The sequence below is a fragment of the Dreissena polymorpha genome, chromosome 9, assembly GCF_020536995.1.
Source record: "Dreissena polymorpha isolate Duluth1 chromosome 9, UMN_Dpol_1.0, whole genome shotgun sequence".
NCBI classification, from domain to species: domain Eukaryota; kingdom Metazoa; phylum Mollusca; class Bivalvia; order Myida; family Dreissenidae; genus Dreissena; species Dreissena polymorpha.
The window spans coordinates 21,141,646-21,166,645 of NC_068363.1; the positions used below are offsets into that span (position 1 = coordinate 21,141,646).

The 25,000-nt window shown below is 34.2% G+C and overlaps 2 protein-coding genes across 4 annotated transcripts in view; both read left to right on the forward strand.

The window, feature by feature from the left end:
* The window catches only part of LOC127846695 (NLR family CARD domain-containing protein 4-like), a 755,110-nt gene that overhangs the window by 400,960 nt on the left and 329,150 nt on the right, over window positions 1-25,000 (forward strand). The gene's annotated exons all lie outside the window — the stretch shown is intronic.
* LOC127845901 (uncharacterized) overlaps window positions 7,940-25,000 on the forward strand; it is a 126,082-nt gene continuing 109,021 nt past the window's right edge. Inside the window, exon 1 of the mRNA XM_052377078.1 lies at window positions 7,940-8,176. The gene's annotated coding sequence lies outside the window, so the exon portion shown is untranslated. The remainder of the gene's footprint in view (window positions 8,177-25,000) is intronic.

Genomic DNA, 25,000 nt, shown 5'->3' on the forward strand with positions numbered 1-25,000 from the left:
AATTTCAATACTAATTACAAATATTGCAAACATAATCTGAAAGGCAATAGCATCACCAATTACGACACTTTCACATGCTTAATGTACGCTGTTAAATAGGCAATTGCAGTTCGTGTGTATGTATTTTGGTGAACTTGGTGAGGTCCAAAAGCACCACTCTTATACCAAATTCAGCAAATACTGAACACAAGGAACTTAATTATAATAAACCAATTAGATTTATCATAAGAAATTGTACAACATGTGATGTATTCGATGCGCCTATTGCTGTTACATGTTTACTCCCCAGGTGCTGAAATATTTGATGCTAGCATTGACTTATGCATTCGTTACTACTTCCCGCGTACTGAACTACAATCCAACTGTACTCACTTGGTATGCATAAGCCATGGTCGGCACATTTCCACTCCAGTTAATAGACAGGTACCCACATATTAAGCAAATGTTGTGGCAAAACATTATAACTATTCACTTGTGGGACAGGTTGCCATATGTTACGTATAAGATCCCACAGGTTCTCCTGATCTACCCGGTAAGGAACTTGTACCCACACACAGGCTCGTATATTGTGCATACTTGAATACAGGACTGGTTAACAAATTAATAAAATACTCGCAGAGTGTTTCGCTATCACTACATATTTAATTGACTTGCTCCCAAATGACAAGCATAGGCTCAGCCAGTTCCACAACACGGGTACTGAATTTCTACCTGCATTATTAGTTTTGGCTGAGACAGGTACGTTTTCAATGCTTGGTTTCCGTAATTGTGTCCAAATGGTTAGCATATATGCTACTGCTTTTCTCTACCAAGGTATTGCAATGGGATAATCTTGTATTGTCTATCTTTTAAAATTGAAAACATCTTCGTTTCGAATATAACGCCTTTTTCGGATAATATTTCAACAGCCGATACAACTCTATCGATGATTCGGTGTTGAAGCGGGCATTTAACACATGGTTTTCACGTGCAAATACAATACAAAATATTATTGTTGATGATGTTTTCCCTTTTGGTGTGACTATGATATAAAATATCGAACTTCGCCATTTTTTCACTTTCAAACGACATTACTCGCTTTGAAATGAACCGATCATCTAGGATTTGGTATAAAATGAAGTGAGAATAGCATTTTTTTAACCTTGACTCTCGTTTTGCAATATTGTCTATAGAGAAAACAAATTGATTGAGACAAAACGAAGTAACGGCAACATGAAACTATGGCGCACTTTATGGTATTTTCATGCAATATAAAATGGTGGTTGTATTTTAAATTGGAAAACCACACTACATGTCTTGGGCATGAACTATACAATTGCGATTGGAATTTTCATGTCCACATTCTAATGAAAACAAACGATTCAAATCAAGAATGAGATATAACAGAAAAAGGAAAACCAAGTTTAGTGTGGAGTGCTAGAGGACTATTTAACATGCCCGACAACATGCACGCTTTTTATAGAATCTACTCAATTTTACATTAGAATCAGGCATTCGATTTTACATTATGAATAGACGTATGATTTGAGCTATGCTATACGAATTAGTTGTGTAATACCCTTGATAGTTGAAGCATTTACATGACAATTCATAAAAATAAAATAATTATTTCTTGTTATCAGTTAGGTATTTTAACAAATTGCAAGCTAATAATGCATCTGATTCCCAAACCAGTTTCTCCAATAAATTGGAGATCCCGTTTCCATCTTATACTTACATGCATGCCAATCATCCAACGTTTACCAGGACAACCGAGTTCAACTTTATAAAAAACGAGACACGTTTATATAATTTTCATTTTAATGAAATGAAATATTGTGCATAACGTTAGTAATAATGTTTGCGCGATGATGATCTAAAATATTTACTACATGACGCTATATTCTTAAATCTTTTTCTAAAAAGAAGTAATGTAGTTGACACTTGTTTGTAGTTTTATTTCATCGTTCCTAAAAAAGTTGTCACTCTCTTGCTCTGGTATCTTTCCTACCAGTGAGTAATTAAAAGGTAATTATATTGAATGCGTTTTAATGCCCTTTTATTATTGTTTAATTTGAGTTACAATGCTATGAGGTAAAATTTTGTTTACACTTCAATGTATCATGAATATTACTTGGCCAAGTGTTTTGAGCGCTCTAAAACCGGTTTTAACCCCCAATGCTTAAACCGGATTAAACCCCCGTTCCAAGGCGATGACCCCAGCTTAATTATTATATGTGTTTATGTTGTTTTGTATTGTGCTGTTTTGTGCCGTTTTGTACTGTTTTGGCAATCGGTCACTTGCCATAAATAAAGGAGCAACTAATCGTATATAATTAGAATTCAATACTGCTCCAGCAGCTGGAGTTTCACTTCTTTACATTGATGTAATAAGTTATTCTTAAAACAAATTCACTGTAATGCGTTTAATGGGTTTATTACATATATCTAGCTAAGTCAATATTTTACAAAGAAATGAGCTGTAAAGTGATTATTTTTCAGTAAAAGATTCACTTTTCAATTATATCTTATAAACCCATTAAAAGTATTTTTTGCTTGTAGTATTGTAAACCGACTCAGATTTGCTATAAAGCGGATATACTCATTTGTAACGCGTTCAATGAATTTGAAAACAATCACTGTTATTTTCTGATAGCTGTTCATGTACGAGGGCTGTCCCAATAACATTACACAAGTGCATAGTTCTGTTTTTTTGCGCATTATTGTTTTAAAAAACCATTTTTTAGAAACCATTTACAATTTTAAACTTTGCAACAGAAATAAGAAATGTGAAACTTTGTTTCATTATGAATTAGTATGTAATATCTAAACGCAGCTGAGTTGGACTGGCGCAATGTACAAGTAGCAAATGTAATTTAGTATAGTTTATATTATAAGTTGTTTGATACCCATACTAATTAATAATTTATAACGGTAAAATATAAAACAAACATCCGATAAAAATAAAGAGTATAGTTAATTTAGAAAACTGATTTGTACTTTGTAAACGCTGACTTAAACTATTCAATATTTTCATACGGAAGCACTAGAATATCTACACATTCAATGGTGATATCAGCAGAATGAGTCGGCAGATATGTGTCAGTGTCGTTGAAAATTTATTTTATGCAACAATGGATACAAACAATAAACATATAATTATAGCAGGCATTTTAAACAGTAAAAGGCTCAAAAAGTAAACAAAAATAATAAATACAGATGAAGTACACCCCAGGAAACCCGAAACCTTCCGGGTAGTGTAATACCATAGGGGACAGTGCTGTGCGTTTTGGCATGAACTTACATAGGGTAATTAAATTGGAAAAATTAAATTTTTCAAAGCTCAATTTGAAACAACTGTGTATTAACATTGATTACAAAGGTATTGGCCTACATGTAGAAAAAATCCTGACATTTTTTCTTAAACAAATGAGCGAAATGTGGCGCCCTGAAGTAGAGGATTGGACAAAACGGGCCATGTTCAGGCATTTAAGGGAGATAAAAACTGCTTTAATTTGCAAGCCACTACCATTATTAAAGGATTTATACAAACTTTCACATGTATAACATAACCTCTCAGCAGGGTTTCTCCAGAAAACTATTTATTGTGGTGAGAAATTTGCGTTTTAAATGACCATGTTGGGAAATCATTGATACCATCTGGGGAAGACCAGGAAACCATATGTGGGCAGTGACTTTATAATTCTTTTTCGTGACAAAAAACCTTATTTTCCGCCATGTTAATGTAATTTCTTTGCTTTGTAGAGGCCTATTGTAAGTGTATGTGGGCACATATGCATACAAATGTACTTTAAATGTTATTTAATACATTCAATGATATTATTTGGCTTTCATCCAACATCATTTCAGAACTTGAATCCTTTGTCTTATATATAATGTGGTTATTCAATGTCCACTTTAGATATGTAAAAAAGCTACAATGCTAGTGTTGCCCCCTCCACCCCCCCCCCCCACACACATTATTATACCGCAACAAAGTCTGTTTGGGGGCTATATAGGAATCAGTTTGTCCCGAACGTCTCTGTCCCAGTATGTTACGTCCCTCCCGATTTTTTGTCCGTTGCCCGCACGATTTATTTTCATGAAATAAATTTTGAACAAATGAACAAACAACATTCAAACTTCATATGTTGATGCAACCTAATTAGCTTTATATATACACCCCATCGTCTTTTAGGTCATAGGTCAAGGTCACTTAAATCTCTTATAGAAAACTTTATCACTTTATAACTGTATAATGGAAGTGCTTCCACATACAGCCTCCAAAATTCATATATTGATGCACCTCTATGAGTTTTACAGGTCAAATCAAGTGACAGATCACAAGGTCAAATGTCAATGTCACTTCAACCTCTAATAGAAAAATATAATGTTGTCTTCAGAACAAAAATGCTTCCATTTGCAATCTTCAGACTTCCTATGTAGATACACCTGACCTAAATGAGTTTTACATTATCACACTACATTATTTGGCAATTAGGTCAAAGGTCACTGTGTTCTCTGATAAAAAAACATTACATTGGCCCTTCCTGGGTTCTAAAAACCTCAAATGTAGATGCATAAATGAATTTTGCGCAACACATACCGTTAAGATCACAGGTGGAATGGAATATAAATTATTAAAAATGCATACTGTAATAGAGGGAGTATAGGTAAAATGTCTTCAACATTCAAACATACTATATCAACATGAGAGCTATTGTCACTCTAAAATCTATCATTGTCATTGCACAAAATCAAAGACTGCTTGTGATTGTAAATTTGTTACAGCAACTAGCTGTAATATGAGCTTTTATTTGTCCCATTTTGGTTGGCAACTTGCATTTTTACATCTGCAAGTGGGATAGACAGGAAAAGTTGCTTTTGCACAGTGTTGCATTTCATCCTCTAATTAAATCACATGCATTTAGCAAACATGCTTAGTGTTTTCTGGCGGTGTGGTATTAATAACGTATCAAACTTCATCTCAAGAAGGTCAAATATCTAACCATCTATCTATACTGTCTAACTCCCCTTGCGGTTATTATTGACAATATGGTGGACGAACCAGTTATCGAACACATAGGGAATTACGTTAAAATTTTAACACTTAAAATAACAAAAACATTATGTTTTAACAAATGACTAAAAGTGTAATCATTTAATAACTTATTTGTTAAGTTTTCCAGCAAATATCCTTCAAGAATTCATAACAATGATTAAACTTGTCTGTGAACAAGGTAAGTGTTATTCTTTTAATCAACTGTACTTTGTGTGGTTAAATGTATTAAATCGGTATCAACGTCATGTGGTGAAGTCTTGTTTGCGGCTATAAACTAGCAATGGTCAAATTCGTTAAAAAGGGAGTAACAAGTCAGCTCATTGAAATTAAAAGGTCAAAATCAACTATTATTTTGTTTGATAGACAATTCTTTTCAAGGCCAGTCTGTGCCGATTTTAATTTTTCTTAAATACGCTTAATAGTAAAATCACAGAAAACTTAAGGCAATCGTTACAAAATTAAGCGCAAGTTTAGCGACTTCATTTCCAGTGAGTTTTTCTCATTATGAAACTTGCCGAATTAGCACCAAAAGTCTCAGAACACGCCACATAAATATTATACATAAAAACCCCATATACACTTATTAAGACATCATTTGATGTACCTAACCAATTAATGTATGCAACAAAGCAGTCAAGTCTTTCTTTATATTTTCCAAAATAATGTGGGTAAAAAGAAATAAAACTCGAGAGTGTTGAAAAGGCACTATTGGTCATATATAAGGCATTAACAGTACAATTGAATGCATATGTGCCCACATACACTTACTGTAGGCCTCTATAAAGCAAAGAAATTGCAACAACATGGCTGAAAAAGAATTATAAAGTCACTGCCCACATATGGTTTCCTGGTTTTCCCCAGATGGTATCAATGTTTTCCCAACACGGTCATTTAAAACGCAAATTTTCACCACAATAAATAGTTTTCTGGAGAAACCCTGCTGAGAGGTTATGGCAGACATGTAAAAGTTTGTATACATCCTTTAATTATTGTAGTGGCTTGCAAATTAAAGCAGAACATGGCCCGTTTTGCCCGATATTCTACTTCAGGGAGCCACATTTCGCTCATTTTTTAAGCAAATTTGTCAGAATTTTTTCTACATGTAGGCCAATACCTTTGTTACCAATGTTAATACACAGTTGTTTCAAATTGGACTTTGAAAATTTTAATTTTTCCAATTTATTACCCTATGTAAGTTCATGCCAAAATGCACAGCACTGTCCCCTATGGTATTACACGACCCGCAAGGTATCGGGTTTCCTGGGGGTGAAGTAGAGACATGCATTAAGTTCTTTATTGAGATTGATGCAAATTAATGTCAAAATGTCACTGAAAAACAATACAGAGTGTTTAAGTAGTCTTAGAATATGTATCAAGAACAGGTTTCGGTGTGATTTTCCAGCATTTACCCCCCTTATGACCCCAAGTGCAACAGCCCAATTGCAAACAGCCCTAATTTGGGTCAAATGACATCTGGCAGTTATGTTTTGCAATACAGAGAGTTTTTGATGGTCAATTGTCAAAGTTCTGGCAGACGATTAACTTGCTCGGATGTGCTTAAAGGTAACGCATGCGCAATTAATTTCCTTCTATATTACATATAAAATAGTTAGTTTGAACCTATTTATTTTAGCTCGATTGCATCGAAAGCCTAAGGCTTATATAAACGCTCTCGAGTCCGTTTCCTGGGCCTCGAACCAGAACTTGGTGTCTTTGCGGGAGATCTAAAGAACGCTCCCGCGGTGGGGATCGAACCCGTGACCTCCCGGTCGCTAGGCGGACACCATATCCATTACACCACGGCGACCTTAAACAGACAGAAAGACAGACAGACAGACAGACAGACAGACAGATTGGTATTAAGTACGAACATGTCAACCGTAAATCTAGATTCTAAAACTCCAAAACGGTATGATATTTGCAAAAGTTAAATTATAACTCGCCGGCTGCCAAAATCAGAAGAAAAACTTAATATATATTTATACAAAGACCTATAGAATACAATGTATTCTATAGGTCTTTGATTTATATATCTGTTTACTACGTAACGTAAGCTTTCTAATGATATATAATTTGTCAAAATCGGCCTAGAAATGAAACTATAATTCAAAAGACGTGAGTGTGTACATCAAAATGTGTAACCTCGGCGCTTCGCTGTACGCTAATTGTAAAAGATTGATAGCCACAACACGGTAAAACGAGCGGTGGTAAAACATAAAATGTGTATTTCTTGTGTTATACTCGCTATAAATCCATTAATAACCACGGGAATATACTAAAAGTTAAATTTTTTTGAAAGAGGAATTAATAAGCAACAAGATAACGTATAAACCAATAAAATCGGATGAATAGTTTTTGCATTAGATTGAATTTACTACAGTAAGGGTCAAATACTCGATTTATCTCCTTTCAATATACACATTGTGACCTAACTGATAAACGTTCTGTCGACACTGCTTTACTAATTGTGTTTTTGAATATTTTTTTTTATTAAGAATGGAACCTAATGGAAAGAATTCACCCCAAAACATAACAGCTGTTCAAGCCAATAATATAAGACATAACCACCACCAACATCATTATTTCTAACAAATACTTGATCGTGCACAGAGCTCCAGATAAGATGCGCATCTGCGTATTTACGCATTGAAAAAAAACGCTTTAAAAATCGGCACATTGCATAACATTACACAATACAAATCTCGGTACGCAATTATGATCGATTAAAGTGCGTAGCCGGTTTAACAATAATCATGTTAAGGGTTTAGTGTAAGTTAACCTTTGAATCATAAGTAAGTCAATCAAAAGAACCGTGAAGTAAAAATGGCGGCACATTGTGTTCTATGTCCGAAAAAGGGACGTTTCAATCGAAAAGCTGCTCCTGCAGGAAGTAATTGTATATAACAATATGCCATAAACCTTATGATGCTTCTAGATTAAAAAAAATAATTTCTAAGTGATCTTATTGTTGAAGAAGTTTATTGTTAACTTGCATAGACCACATATAGTGTGTGACTTTATTTTTCATCGCGCAAGCAGTGCCATAACTTAGTTTTATTGCGAAATGGCGTTCGTGGTGTACTACATGAATACTATATGCAAGAAGGACCCAATCAAGACAGAGATACAACACATGTAAGTTGCATATTTTAAATAAATTCTGTTCATACAGTCAAGTTACCATTACCGGATCATTAGTCAATATAAATTGCCGCCTTAGAGACTTTTGATGATTTTTGCTTTGGCAGACTCTTGGCGTCAATAGTCCACTGTATCTTTTAAATAGCGCGAGTTCCAACACGAATTTTGGTCGCATCACTCCTGAATTTAAATACACATTTGTGACTAATATGATTATAGGTGCTACCTACAGTACAGGCAACGTGTACTTGATTTCTGAGATTTCCGATTTCATGTAAATAACTAGACGCCTAGTGTGCGCGTTCTGTAGAGTTCATGTTCTGTTACAAATTGTAGCCACAAATAAATACATGTATATATGCCCATGATATTTTCATTTTCTTTGTTCTGAACCATAAAAAGCGCGCGAAAATTGGCGTGGGTGTATTTATTTTTGACACAAAATCTTCGTAGCGCAGACAACATTGGGATCTTTTAATTTCAATTTAAAGTTTCGTAGTGAATTTCTTCTCATGTACCAGGGTAGCTCGCGAATGATTTGGAATTGACATTTCATCTGAATAAAATAAAAATCAAACACGCTGTAACACGCTATATTTAGATTTCATGCAATATGTACAAGTCATTTTCTGGAAATCGGGAAAAATGAAACCCAATTTTGTGAAAACAAAAAGGGCAATTGCATTGATTAATACCATAAAAGTTAATTGTATTGATCATCTCAACACTTAGTTTTAGTGTCCGACTTAACGTACTGTCCGAGTTTAAGTACACATAAAAAATGTGCACATACTATCTACATGTACATGAAGCAGAGCTCCAGATAAGGGTCGTATTTTCGTAATTACGAATTATTTTCAAGTCCGTTACGTATTTATTTTACAATCTTGTCGTACCATTAAAATTTACAAAATCAAGTTACGAATATTATTTTTACATCGGTTCGTATTGATTTTTATTAAGTTCTTTTCGGGTATTAAAGATCTTTGCGGTGCTTATATAGAATGGTTATCGGGTTTGTTTAAGAAAGTGCATTTTTTCCAATAAAAGCGGCGTATACAGCCTATCTGTCAAAAAACAATAGCAGCACCTAGAGAGCGTCCTAAAAAACTGCAAAGCGTCCAAAAACACGCTTTTAACATATTGTACGCAAAGTGAGCCGAAGTTAAATGTTTAGAAAGACATTATAGAAAAGATCTTATACGATGTTGTATGTTCAGTTGCCGAAACAGTCGGAAAAGCTAAACAAAAACGCGACACGACAGGTCCAAACTTAAACACAAAAAAATATTGAACAAGTGGAAGGGACAAGTCCCGTGGCTAATCGTTGAAAAGATTGAAGGGGAGACCTGTTTTAAATGTGAAATATGTAAAAATTCATCTAAGGCATGCAATCTAAGCACAGTTTGGGCATATGAAGGTATTGGAAAAATAAAAGTGTATAATACTGAAAAGACACTGTTGAACTCGTATAAATAAAGTTGCTAGTATGTTTATTTTGATGTTTTTGCATGAAAATAACCATTATTATTTATTTTAAGGTCATTTAGAAAAATAAGAATAATTTTCCAAAACTTAGTAGTAACGTTAAAAATAAAATTTCAGAGTTAAGAATTCTTTTTGAAAATCTGGTAGTAAATTAAGAATTTCACAAAACCTTATCTGGAGCTCTGCATGAAGTATATGATTTTAGTTTGTACATGTACCTTTAAAACGTGTGAATGACCCTCGCAGACAGGTGTTTACGGTGGCTGCGCAGCATCGCGGTTATGATCATGGGCGTTCCCATTAAAGATAGAGTGCACCCCCCCCCCCCCCCCTGCGAAATGTCACCCATCAGGAAAATTGAACACCGCGGACATGTGTTTTTGTCAAAGTACACATTTTTTAAAGTTTTTTTGATAACCATGTATTTTTAATAAATATACATGTATGGACATGCTTGTGTTCAAAATATGATAATTGTTGCAATAATTGAGTGATGCATCCAAAAAAATCAATCTTAAAGCGAGTTACATGTTACAAACTTAAAGATCTATCATCTTATATTTTATTTTATTTGCTAAATTCTAGCCACAGGAATTTATAGCTGGTTCAGTGTCTGTGGTATAGTGGATGGGGTGTCTGCTAACTGGCTTAGTCACTGGGAGGTCTCTGTATTGATCCTTTAAGTGGGAGCATTCTTTAGATAACCCTAAAGACATACTATGGCGTACCATTTGGGTTGAAAGTCAAAAAGACCTACACGTTTAAAAGAGAAATGTACGTCGAAGTACAATAATTGTACGTCGACATGAATATAAAATACACTTCGAAGTATATATTTGTACGTCAAAGTACAATTTGTACTTCGACATACATGTTTGTACTTCTACGTACACATTTTCTGAACAGCCAATCAAAACACTAGTCTCTTGAGCCGCTTTTCCTTCAGATTTATTCATAATAAATGTTTAAATCTCTTTTAGTTGAGGACAAAATGAATAAAAATATCAGAATGGCAAAAAAACAACACAGAAGTTTCAAGTATTTAATGCATTGAAATAGATTATACATGTATACAAATTTGAAGAAGATTCAATTGTTACCTTTTTATAATTAAAATTATTCAGCATATTGTGTGTATGAAATGATCATGCGGGGCGGAGTATCACGACCGTCCAGTGCATTACTGTGTAGGAAATTCCCAACGGTAACCAGTTACCAAGCATTAATGGGATAAATAATGTATTATAAACTCCCCGTTGGTCTTATTTTGTGATAACCATAACTAGCATAAGTCAGAGATACACACAATATTTATGAGTTAGCGATCGATAGTCGCATAATTTGGTATAAATTATAATAATAATAATGTTTAATAAATACGCACAATACCTATGAGTAAGCGGTCGATAGTGGCATAATTCGGTATAAATAATAATAATAATAATGTTCAATGTCAAAAATCTCTAAAAGCAACAGACATAAGGTGTCTTCTGATTGGCTAACACTTAAGTGTCGGTGAAAAATTGTAAGTCGAAGTACATTTCTCGTTCTACTTAGCAGGTCTTGTACTCTTTCGACGTCATGGTACGTCATATAGACACTAACTACTGGTCCTACCCAGGAAACAGTTTGTTTCATCAAATGTCTCAATTCAACTTGACAGCTTGCTAAAGCAGTTGCATTTAGCATACAGTACACTGATTTAACATAATCAAAATCATGTGATGTGTCAAATCAATTTTGATTGACAAATTTGACAGGATTTTTTTTTAATCCAATAAGTTTTAGACTGTCAAATAAACACACACTACATATTGAAAGCCATACCTGGAGCTTTCGTCTGTATATCACTGACTTCATCAGAAGAATGATTTCTACTGTTGGGAAACGTTAACACCACTAATTGTCTTCTTATTTATTATCAATTTATAATTATGTGTAACAGCATAACAACATACTTGATTCGCAATTAAAATATTTAATAAATACAGGTATCTTGCAGGTTTCTAATTTTCTTTCGCAAACTATTGTTGAATAGTTTAAATTTTGTCGCCACTAAAAAACTAGCCATTTTGTAGCAATTCTAAAATCACAGTCTAAACTACATACACTTAGCTCTATAGTTACAATTTGAATGCAAATATTAGAATGCATCATGTTATATCATCCATATTTTTTTATTTAAACATTCAAATAACACATAACACAGTAAATATATAAAAAGGTATGTGGTATTGTGTGGAGATACAAAACACTTCACATCATTTATTTGCACATAAAATAATAGTTACAAAATAAGTAAAACTAAAACACTGTAATCAACCTACATTTCAAGAATATTTACATACCGTAAAAACGCAGTCATAAGCCTACCCGGCTCATAAGTCGGGGGTATACTTTGGTACCAAAATTGGAGATTTTGAGTATGTTAGCTTCATACATGTAAGTCGAGTCAGAAAGTTTCTGTTTACGAATTTCATAAACGGACCCCATTTTAAATGTACAAGAAGTTGCGGTAGTATTCTATACATTGCACATGACGTCACTGTGGTACGCCAATCACGCACTAGTTTCTCACTTATACCAAACTCACGTTCAGCAGCACTGTTGTTATTTAAATTCTCCGCAAACTCTATTACACGTGTTTTAAATGCATTGTCATAAGCCTGGCGTTTGCATTTGCCAGGCATTTTCAAAGATTTATCGTAAGTCCAGTTGTGTTTTTGTTTATCTAATTAATAAATGGTTGCACTCAATAATCCACGCTAGTAATTATCCACAAACTATTTTCCGCTTTTAATCCGATGAAACAATATTATCACTGTAATCCAATCTTTGTACTTTTAATCTGACTGTCAAAACAAGTGATAAGTGTCTCAGTAAAACGTGTTTTTACAATAATGATTGACATACCCAAGAGACCGCTAACTCCACCTTTTTCTCTGAAACAGTTTCAAAGGCGGAGCTATACACGTGCTCAAGCATAATGGGACGATTGCAACCGAGTTACAAACACGCGATTGGTTAAGCATATCGCTTCTCTAAACAAAGGAATCCAATTTTGTCGGCGAGAAAGGTGTTCTTTATGGCTTCTTGACAGGAAACGGCTTTCCTTTGATGACGTCAAACTGTCGATTCACACATATTGTGAATTTTTGCGAGACTTTAAATGATGTCCTTGATTCTTTGTTGACATGAACAGTAAAAAAACAACACCTGCTTACATGAAGACTTTGGATTAAATTATCAAAATAAAAACAAGAGTTATTGCAAACTGTGATTATATTAATTGGTAAGTATCAGTAAAAATACGACGTTTTGTTAGTCGTAAATCAAAGATTTTTTTTATACAACAACAACAACTATTGCCGCGGGGATCAATCTTCGTCGAATTTCATTATTTTTTTCATGGAATTTCATTATTTTTTCATGGACCACCTCATTAGTCGATACCGGTTTATAATCAAATTTTGGAGGTAAAAAATCTCGACTTATGACTGCGTTTTTACGGTATATGAAATTACAAAGTGGTGTTAATGTATTACCTTTTACTAAATTAACATTGCTGGTTTTGTACTAGCCATAAAACATTTATCATGGATGAACAAGTAACAACCAACTTATTAATTACACAATAGAACGGAAATCATATTAATTGCATTATGCATTTACTAAACAAGCTATTTGCTACTGTTTAGAATTACACTATCTTACTAAAAATGATCACAGGTACTTAATGCTTTTACATACTTGTGGTAAGTTTTGTATTACTAGTTTGACAATTATCGGCAGACACTTGTTGATATACAGTACAGGCAACGTGTACTTTGACAAACGCCACTCGTTGCAGTGTTCATTTTACGGTGTTCGCTTACCAAACGACCCCCGCGATGGGTGTTCAAATAAAATATTTGCGGGGGCCGTTTTCCATAAGGTGGACACCGCGAATCACCGCGGACCCATAATATCTACCGCAGTGTTCATCGTGTTCGCTAGAAATTAATTATTGAACATTAACATAGGTCGGTACCAATTTGCAGAAAGAATCTACCGTGCGTTTGAATGTTATAGGTGTCGTTTGGTGTCTAAAAAATTAACGAAATTACAAACAATCACAATCGATTACCGCATACATGCAAAAATTCCCGTCTCTGTCCATCACCCGATAATCCCGAGATTTCCGATTTCATGCAAATTCTGGTCAATGTTGACGATAAAAGTGTGATAAAAATGCAAAAATCACAAGCGTTCGCCATATCTCTAAACTATCAAATGAATTTCTGCATATGTTTCTATTTAAAGATTTGATGAAATAAGCGCCCAATCAGAACAGGTGTATTATAACATTCGTAAATCACCTGACGCCTAGTGTGCGCGTTCTGTAGAGTTCATGTTCTGTTACAAATTGTAGCCACAAATAAATACATGTATATATGCCCATGATATTTTCATTTTCTTTGTTCTAAACCATAAAATGCGCGCAAAAATTGGCGTGGGTGTATTTATTTTTGACACAAAATCTTCGTAGCGCAGACAACATTGGGATCTTTTAATTTCAATTAAAAGTTTCGTAGTGAATTTCTTCTCAAGTACCAGGGTAGCTCGCGAATGATTTGGAATTGACATTTCATCTGAATAAAATAAAAATCAAACACGCTGTAACACGCTATATTTAGATTTCATGCAACATGCACAAGTCATTTTCTGGAAATCGGGAAAAAAAAATGAAACCCAATTTTGTGAAAACAAAAAGGGCAATTGCATTGATTAATACCATAAAAGTTAATGGTATTGATCATCTCAACACTTAGTTTTAGTTTCCGACTTAACGTACTGGCCGAGTTTAAGTACACATAAAAAATGTGCACATAATATCTACATGTACATGAAGTATATGATTTTATTTTGTACATGTACATTTAAAACGTGTGAATGACCCTCGCAGAAAGGTGTTTACGGTGGCTGCGCAGCAGCGCGGTGATCACGGGTGTTCCCGTTAACGATAGCGTGCAATCGCCGCAATTTCGGGTGTTCGCCGAACACCGCGGTCAGTAGCGTGTCCGCCCCCCGCGAAATGTCACCCATCGGGAAAATTGAACACCGCGGACACGTGTTTTTGTCAAAGTACACATTGCCTGTACTGTACAGACAAAATTTGCATGGGAACTCTCATATTTTTTCAGCATAATTGCCTTCAAATTGTTAATTTAACAACCCTTTGACATTGTTTGCACATCTGATCTTATTATACAACAGCTGATTTTTGTTTATAGATAGACATTATATAGACTTTTCAAAGTTCTATAAAAGTTCACACATGTTCCATCCAAGTAAACAAACAGAACCAATAAAGATCACCACAGATAATAACAGTGTGTATAGCTTGGAAATTTGATAGTTCAGGAATCCCTCCTTTTTCTGTAAACCAAAACTGTCAGTTTTGCTGGATAGAATGGCTTGTATGATGCCCAGCTTTTAAAGTTCTGTGAAGGCAATTGCCTTCACAGAACATATTTCTTCTAAAAACGGAAAACCAACAAATATCTTAAAATTTGATCAATAATGCAGACAATTTATAAATGTCTTGTTTTTTGTTGATTTCGAATCTGGGAGATTTTTTACGTAAGATTGTGGTACGAAAATCCAACGGTGTCGGATTTTGTGGTTTTAGGCCTAAACTTATTGTAGTGATATGTAACCTTTCGGGGATATTGATAAAGTGCGAGCAGACGAGGTGTAAATATGTTAAAAATTAAAGCTAAAAGACTAAAAAGTTAGATCGGAATATCTTTAAATTTTGTGAATAAATGTGTTTCTGGTGGATAACAACGACAACTTGCCAGAATATTGCTCATGATCACACGTAAAACTTCTTTCTGAGACATTGTGTACACACCGGTCTTACTGACAATAACGAAGTGACGTCACCATCTATGTATAGAATGCTTTCTGAGAGCGAATGGAAAATGCGTCACATATTCTGACAAATAAACAGTAGGGTGTCGTTATTGAAATACCGTGAGAATACTGGAAGAATAGAGATGCCAACTATAATGTTTAAAACAAATAATTTTTTAACAAGCGTTTGTGATTTGTCAGGATAACAATAACAATATGATATCGAAAAGATCAAAGCAAATAAATTAGACAGAAATCTGAGATTCGGCAATATATTAAAGACGGGTTATGTTCACCTAAATTGTGTTTGGTGAAGACTGTCACAATCAGGGATCATATTTTTTTCGGTTTTGTCGGTCCTAGACCGATTGGCGTCATGAAAGACCGATTAAAAATCCCAAACAGTCGGTCTGATTCTGTTTGCTATTAAAATTCCCATGTCATGAAATCGATTACACAGTGTACATGCTAATACACCCTTATGACAATCTTATCTCGATTAGGTGTGATAAACCATTTTCTGCAGTCTCTAAACCGGTCAGGACCGGTTTATTGCACGTCAGACCTAGAATCAAAAACTTGTGAACAGCGGATTAAAGACGCATCCGAAAAGACGCGTCTGAATGCACGCGCTGTAACTAAACAACAAATGCCGATACATTTTCCACCAGCGTAATAATCCGGTACTATAATTATGAATGAAAGTCGCGGATCTGATCGACAGAACAGCCGAAAGTTATTTTTATGGGCGGAACTTCACATAAAATAGTGCACAAGAAAAATAATATACATTGAATAAATCTTTAGTAAAACCGTGTTAGAATCGAAATAATTCGTGTACTTTATACTTTGTTGTTAAATAACACACGACCGGAAAATGAGATGCGTGGTTTCAAATGCTTCGCTCTCGTGATTAAATCTCTACGCATCTAAACTATCGGACGTGGGTTATTTGACAACAAATTATTTCTTACCATAATTATTTGGTTTGTTGTTGTCAGTAGCCAACCTACGCACAGACATTTGTTTGGTTCAGTGCATGTTTGTAAGATTTTATCTTATCGAGTCGACAACAATTTAAAACATCGGTATAGACTTACACAGATTAATAATATTGACAACGATGAAAAAAGTCTGATAAAACAGCACACGAAATAACAATGAAATACCAAATGATAAAACCAGTTGAGAAAACTCGTTCCGTTAAAAAAAATTCCAAAGGGAGTTTTACTTGTACATGTATTATACCACCTTCTTGAATGGCAAAATCAATGGTATATATTTTAACGTTATTTGTCATGATTTCGGATACACATTTTCGGATACTTTTCCCCATTTATATCCGGACCGATTGATGTTGCGGGAAAATATGATCCCTGGTCACAATATGTAGTGAACCAGTCTTCGGCTTATACCCACTGAAGAAGAGCATTCAGGGGAGATAATTGAGTAATGACTTAATTCTGGAACGGTTGCGAAGAAAAACAAATAATGCGAGAATATTTAGTGTGATTCGCTACACAATTATGATGTCATTGATATAACTTTTCCTGAGGTATGTATTTACATGTGATTTAGCATATGTCAAAGTGTTTTTGATTTGTTCAAGGTCATAAATAGCATCGCGAAAATATATGTCGCACGGCAAATTTTTTGAGACGTATCCATATGTGGTATTCCAGTTTTAAAGCAAATGCTGGTAAATATTTACGATACACAAACATTCTCGATATTTCCTTAAGTATCAAATACATTTTGGCATTTGTTACTATTTATAGAGATGATGAAATAACGTCTAATCGGGCGTTTTTTTTTTTCCACTGAACACGCGATTTACGCCTGACGTGATGTTCATGTATTTATACACAACAAAATACACCCAAACTTTCCAAACGACGTTCTACATGTCTGCATAATTTTCGCGCGCTTTTTATGAAACAAAGGATATTTTAGCACTGTTTATTTGACGCTAGAATTTGTCAAAGGTCGCGTTAGCATTAAAATTCGGAAGTGTGTTTCGGATTAAAAATTTAATAATGATAATCGAACGAAACATTAACAGTTGCGCGTAATTAATTCTACACTACACATACATGTATGTACATGTAGGTGATTATCTTTTCACTTGATCCGCCGCGTATGTATGCGGCGGATTTACTCCGCGAAAGTACGCAAGGTTAACACAGACTCGGCGTCGTTGCGCGGATCGATACCGGGTGCCACGGCGATACGCCGCGTGAACACACGATTCGGCCGCCGCGTACTAATAATATGGCCGTGGCGTAGCCGCGGATTATGTTTGTGCCGCGTTAGCTGTACTGTACATGTCCGAAATATGTACACTTAAGAATGCCTTACCTGTAGTAGTTTAAATTTAATAATCCAAATTTTCATTCTTGTTTTCTGGTTTAACAAACCTTATCAAATGTTTGTTAAATCCAGTTAATGCTTTCTCCATTATTGAATCACCATTACTTGTAATTTGGATTGCCAGCTTTGAATTAAATGCGGGTTATAATTTAATTTACAATACGTCAGCGATTTACAATGTCGAAAGTCATGACGTAGAAATTTAATTCTTCTCGGATAATTTATATATAATCGAAGTAATGTGTTTTCTCAATGTTTATGTGTAGTATTATGACTTATTAGTATAAAAAAAATTAACTGGTATTCCAGTTTATATTAGATATATGGGTGTTACGTGTAATTATCGGTAGAATAACAAACTGACAAAACTCGCTGGACTGAATAGTGGATCTACGTAATTAATAGACCTTTGATCAATTTTGCTTTTTCTTTATTTTTACCGACTTTCTTTAACCTTGCCGTCTGCAAAGTCTGCAAAAAAAACTCTGCAATTATCGGATGGTCAATCAATTATCACGTAATCACGGCTGCTAATTACCCAGTTAGTGCGCACGCACTATTTAGACGGTGACATGTGTATTGGAAGAGATGAGATAAGATAAACAACGCCCGGGGTATTCTCTCGATTATAGACAATCCCATGACTGAGTTTCAAATTCTGATACATTAATTTCAATGAGAAGCACAGCGGGATTTATTACCATGGAACTCGATATGTTAACTGACTGACGCACGGGTCTAATTTTCGATGCGTCAAAATGACGCACAGCAGAAAAAAGGGTTGCGTCAAAAACGAGTCATTTTTTATTTGCTCGCGTCAAAACGCAGGATTCTGCGTCTATTGAAATCCCTGCTATATGTCTGTAAAAACTTACCTTGTTACAGATTAACTAAATCTTCTTGATAAATGTAATTGCTTTTATTTAATGGTTCACACCAATTTCGACACTCTTTGTTTCAGCATTTTGAACCCAGTGTTTAATTGACCCTTTGTTCATCACAAACCGATTAGCTCGTTATGATCGGATACTGTCCAGACAATTACTAAGAAAACAGGGTGTCATAAACCCGGGGACCTATACCCAGAATAAACCACATTTGTCTGGTCATTAAACACAATTTATAATACCTCCAGGTCATCTCTTGGCATTTTGAGCAGTCATTTAAGCCAAATACTTAACATATGCTTAAATAAAGTATTTGAACATAATTACAAAATATACATTTGTCACAAATGGATTAACAGGAACTGTACAGTGTATATATGTTACCCAGTTTAAGCATAACAATAAAGTGTTTAATAACTATAATTTAAAATATTGTACACATTTACTGCTACACAATTAACAAATTTAACGGGCATATACCTGCACATGTAAACTCTGCTATAACGTGTGAAGATCATGCGTTACTGCAGTGTTCGAATCATCATCATAAAAACAAGCAATCACGTTTGATCATAATTGGGATAAAAATACTTGCGTAAAATAAATTAAATGTATAGATTTATGGTATCATAGAATGCTAGATTTGTATGGCTCATTGTCACTAGTAAAGAGTTTTCAATATACATGTATATACATGCAAAGACAGTTAAATTTTCAAAATATGCATGCAGGTGTTTTTTTTCCATTTGAATGTTTAAGCTAGCTATTATTTATTGATATTTTCATTCAATGTAAACGAAACAAAAATTCATTCAATGTAAAAGAAAATTAAAACTACATTGAAATATTATAATGTATTGCGCTTTTTTAGGGCTTTGTTTTATAACTGATTCATTGCACTTTTTACAATAAATTTCTATCGCTGAAGACCACTTATAATTATAATCAAATTAGAATCTATTACATGTTTTAATTTATTTTTTAAATATCATTTATTTAGATCTAAGTCTTACTTTAAGAAAGAATGCGAGTATTTGTAGTTTTGTTTTGTGAAATTGTCAGTATTTAGTCTTCCGACGACCTTTACTCTAATACAATGTAAATGGCCGCATCGACGGGTGTGACGGCCAATCTATTTTTAGTAACGGAAAACCCCTCTTGTGACGTCATGCCAAAACCTCCTTTAGGACTTTGTTGACTTCCGTCTCATTTCCGAATCGAGGTTGAACATTATTTGCGGCCACATGCTATAATCATTATAATCATGCTATAATATATTATCTTTTGGAAATATATTTAATTTGACACAACTTATTCAAGAACCTACTAGAATTTGTAATACTTCATCAACATGTATAGACTTAGTTCTTGTATCAGATAATGATTTAATTTCTCATTGTGGAGTCATTGATTCATCAATTAGTGACCATTGTATTGTTTATTGTACACGCAAGAAATTAAATATGTCAATTGGTAAACATTACAATGTACACACCAGATCATTGAAAAACTACAGTAAAGAAAACTTTGAACAATGTCTTTTATCTACAGACTGGAGTAGTGTCTTACTATGTGACAATGTCTCTGTAGCTTGGGATAATTTTAAAAGTACATTTTTATCTGTTCTTGATGGCTTTGCACCTGTAAAAGAAGTTAGATTTAAACAACGCACTCAGCCTTGGATTACTCCTGATATTTTGAATAGTATCCAGGCAAGAGACAAAGCTTTTCATTTATATAAGATAAATAGAATGGAAGAAAGTTTTTATAATTTTAAGGAGTTGAGAAATAAAGCTCAGTCACTTATCTGTAAGGCCAAGAAACATTATTTTTCAGATAAACTGGAACAGTATAAAAACAATTCTAAATCACTCTGGGACACACTTAAGAAGTTAGGTCTTCCCACTAAAAAAGGGAACTCTTCATCAAGTAGCATAGGGCTTCAGATTGATGGGCAAATTTCCTTTGACAAATTTACAGTAGCTGAAAAATTTAACTCATTTTATACAACAGTTGCTTCTATACTTGTTGAGAAACTTCCAAAAAGTTTTAATAATTATGGCAAGAATTTTGTAAGTAATTACTACGCTACTAAAGGTGTTGTGCCAAAAAGTTTTTCATTTTCCATTGTGTCTGAAAATACAATTTTAAAGCATACACATAAATTAAGTGCTAATAAGGCCTCAGGTTTGGATGGCATTCCTGCTAGATTTGTTAGGGATAGTGCTTCTTTCATATCTTGTCCCCTTGCTCATATTGTTAACTTGTCAATCATACAGGGTTCTGTTCCTGATGACCTCAAGTCAGCGAGAGTTATTCCCCTCTATAAGAAAAGTGTTAAGACTGAGGTTGAAAACTACAGACCGGTTTCGATCTTAAGTATCATCTCAAAGATCCTTGAAAGAGTAATTTATGACCAAGTTGAAGGTTACTTGAATGACAAAAAGCTTCTGTATAGCTATCAATCAGGATTTAGGCGTGGCTATTCTACAGACACCTGCCTTACCCATCAGGGTTCGACACTAAGGCACGTCCGACAGACATTGTCTAGTAAGATCGGTGGTCAGGCTAGTAAAACTGCAGGCTAGCTTGTCCGACTGGTCGTACATAAATAAAAAAAAAATCTATACTGATTCATATAACTATAAATAACTGCTGTGAAAACCTTTACTTTTAATGTGTAAAATTACTCTTGTATCCGTTATTTACATTAATACAAAACTAGTATATTTAAATAAACGCGGAGCATTCACATGATTCATTGCTATTTTTAAATGCAAAGGAGAGCTTCCTGCAAAAATTGCTTGTTTCAATTGGTCAAGTTGTCATGAATATTAATTAATTTTTGCAGTGACGTAAAACTGTAAAGCATGATTTTACGACTTCTATCGAAAATCAGTATCGTCAATTTAAACATTTTTGCGTAGCAGACAAGATAATGTAATTTAAAGAATGGCTGTGTTCAAGTTCGGATTTTTGTCCGACAAATCAGTTAAAATAAGAATCCGACGCTTAACTGACACGAAACGTAAATATGAAGAAACACGAACACGTCAATTTTATCCTAGATGGAAAATCGAGTCAGTTCCCATGGCTTGAATTTGACAAAGAAAAGCAAAAAAAGGGTTATTTTATTGTTTTACTATATGCATAAAAAATCTGGTGTTCACTGATTATTTACTGATAAATCCTGATTAAACAGTTACATGACACAATTATGTTCATTTGCTATGTCATTTATGGTCTAGTAGACAGCAGGTTCGGGCTAGTACATTTTAAGAGTAGCTGGTCCGACGGTCTTGCTGTAAAAAAAGTTAATGTCGAACCCTGCCCATATATCTGATTATATTCGTTTTAAGATGGATGAAGGTAAAATGGTTGGTATGATATTGTTAGACCTACAGAAGGTCTTCGATACCGTCAATCATAGTATTTTAATCATGAAACTTGAGGCTATTGGTCTCCATAGTGACGCAGTCAGGTGGTTTACCTCCTATCTCTCCGATCGCCATCAGGTTGTTGACGTATCAGGTACTATGTCCTCCAAGGCCTCCATCTCATGTGGTGTTCCTCAGGGCTCCATTTTAGGTCCCCTTTTATTTTTAATTTATGTGAATGATATGGCCGCTGTGGTAAGAAATAAAATTTTACTTTATGCTGATGATACTGGCATTCTGGTAGCTGGTAAACACATTTCAGAAATTGAATCCATTCTTTCTAGCGATCTCGAACTTATAAGTGAGTGGTTAGTGGACAATAAACTTCCCCTACATCTTGGTAAAGCAGAATCTATATTGTTTGGCTCAAAGCCCAAACTAAGGTCAAATTCTCAGTTAAATGTCTCTTGCAATGATGTGTCAATTACTCCATCAAGTTCTGTTAAGTACCTAGGTGCTGTATTGGACCAGTTCCTGTATGGTAAAACCATTGCTAGATCAATTATTACAAAGGCAAACTCAAGGTTAAAGTTCCTATACAGAAATAGTAAGTTCTTAACATTGCACACCAGAAAACTCCTTGTCATGTCTCTTATACAGTGCCACTTTGACTATGCCTGCTCTTTTTGGTACCCTGGTCTTATTCAGTCACTTAAAAATAGGCTTTAAACTACACAAAACAAGATGATTAGGTTTGTTCTGAATATGGATAACAGATCACATGTTGGTCAAGAACAGTTTTCACATTTAGGTTGGCTGCCTGTTTCCAAAAGAGTTGAACAGATCATACTTTGTCATGTACATAAGATTAAAAATGGCCTTGCACCAGAGTATATGGGTGAGAATTTTAAGCCAGTGTCTGGCGTACATAATCGTTGTACTAGGTCTAATATGGTAGCTCAGCCAGAATCTGATCATTTTGCTGAAAATTTTACATTTGAAGACACTGGTCGTTTTTCCAAACCAAGAGTAGGAAGTTTTGGTTCTAAAACATTTACATATAATGGTATCTGTTTATGGAACAATCTTCCTCAAAACATCAGGGATGTACCTAAACCTAACAATTTCAAGGGTGCCATCAAGAAACAGTTTTTTTTTGTTTTTTTTAGCCTCTTATAGTATAATTTTTATTATGAATTTTATGTTCTGTTAAAATACTGTGATACATTTTTAAGTCTTATGATCAATAAGATGCAAGGATCTCATAATTATTCTTAAACTTATAGTATGCTACAAAGTGTGTTTATTAACTACATATGCAGTGTGTAACTTTCTTATGCAACTTCTGTGATAATAATGAACATGTGATTATATTTATTTATTCTTAATCAGTAACTTTATTAAACAGTACATATTTGATACATATACATTATTAAAATCTAATACATGACTGTTTCATGGTTACTGCCACCAATAACAAGGACCACAATGGAAATAAGTGAAAATCATTTTTCTCTTTTTTGTGTTATCCTTAGTATTGTGTGTGCATTCCATGGTTTGCTATGTATATTGCTGTGATAATATATTTTATATTGTCTGCATTATGTAGTAACTATGTAATGTTCATATGTTTACCAAATAAAATCAATCAATCAAATCTGTTGGAAAGTAAGACGTTTATGCATTAATTTAAAGGCCATTTAGTAGTCTTTCTGCCAGTGCCTGCAACAGTCCATTTCAGTTTTGATGTCGTGTTTAAGATTTTGCAACACCTTTAGTGAAATGAAGAATTCTGGGAATAGCGGATCAAGCGTGATAATATGTGATTTGATAATATATTATATTAAAATATCTGCAAATCTTGTTGATTCTGTCAATAAATGATCTTAATCTTAATGTTTTATTTATGTTCCATGTTCAATATCGATGATTAGATAAGACAAAGACCTATAGATTACACAGATTGGAACCTTCACGCCTTATCGGGCTATCTCGCGGCGGGGTCACGTGGTCGAGAAACTGATAAGAACATTTAGGATCAGCAGACAATTTATTCCATAAATCAGTCGGAGGGTCCGGAGAACCGGTGTATCACGATTGCGATAAGATAGCGACTCGTAAGTAGCAACGGCTACGATAATCGAGCAAAGTTAATTCTCTATTTTTTATTAAGATCTTATTGATGTGTTATAGGTTATTAAAGTTTTGTGTGTAATCCAGTTTTTTTCTATTGGTAATTAATAAAAGCTTTAAGTGTCATGGACTAGATTTTGCGAAAAGAAAAAACAACAACATTTCACGAGCGTGTTAATTGTTGGATCAATTAGCGAACTGAAGATGTTTTGTTTGTTTTTTCTTTAATCTTGAGAATTTTAAAAGAAGGGATCCTTACTCTAAATATCAGTTTGCATTGTTGATTGATTTTAATTTTGCAATCATCGGCCGCGGCAGGCGAATTCATTCTTTATATGTCATTGTGATGCCCAATTAAGATAAGTCTTTGTTGTGAATGTTTATGATTTTAATATACGTGTTTGTAATAGTTCTTTATAAACACAGTGAAACGCTGAATAAAACTGAACTGATTGAATAAAAGATGATTGTTTGTGCTTTTTATAGTTATCTCACAGCTATCTGTTATAATATGTTTGTATATTAACTAATTAATTGCATGTGAAACATCGACAGGAAAACTGGTAATACTTATAGAAGAAGATATGTAATGCGAATTAAAATCCATACTTTTATCTATTTTTTTTTATTCATACCAAAATAAACATATTACCCAGAATAAAAAT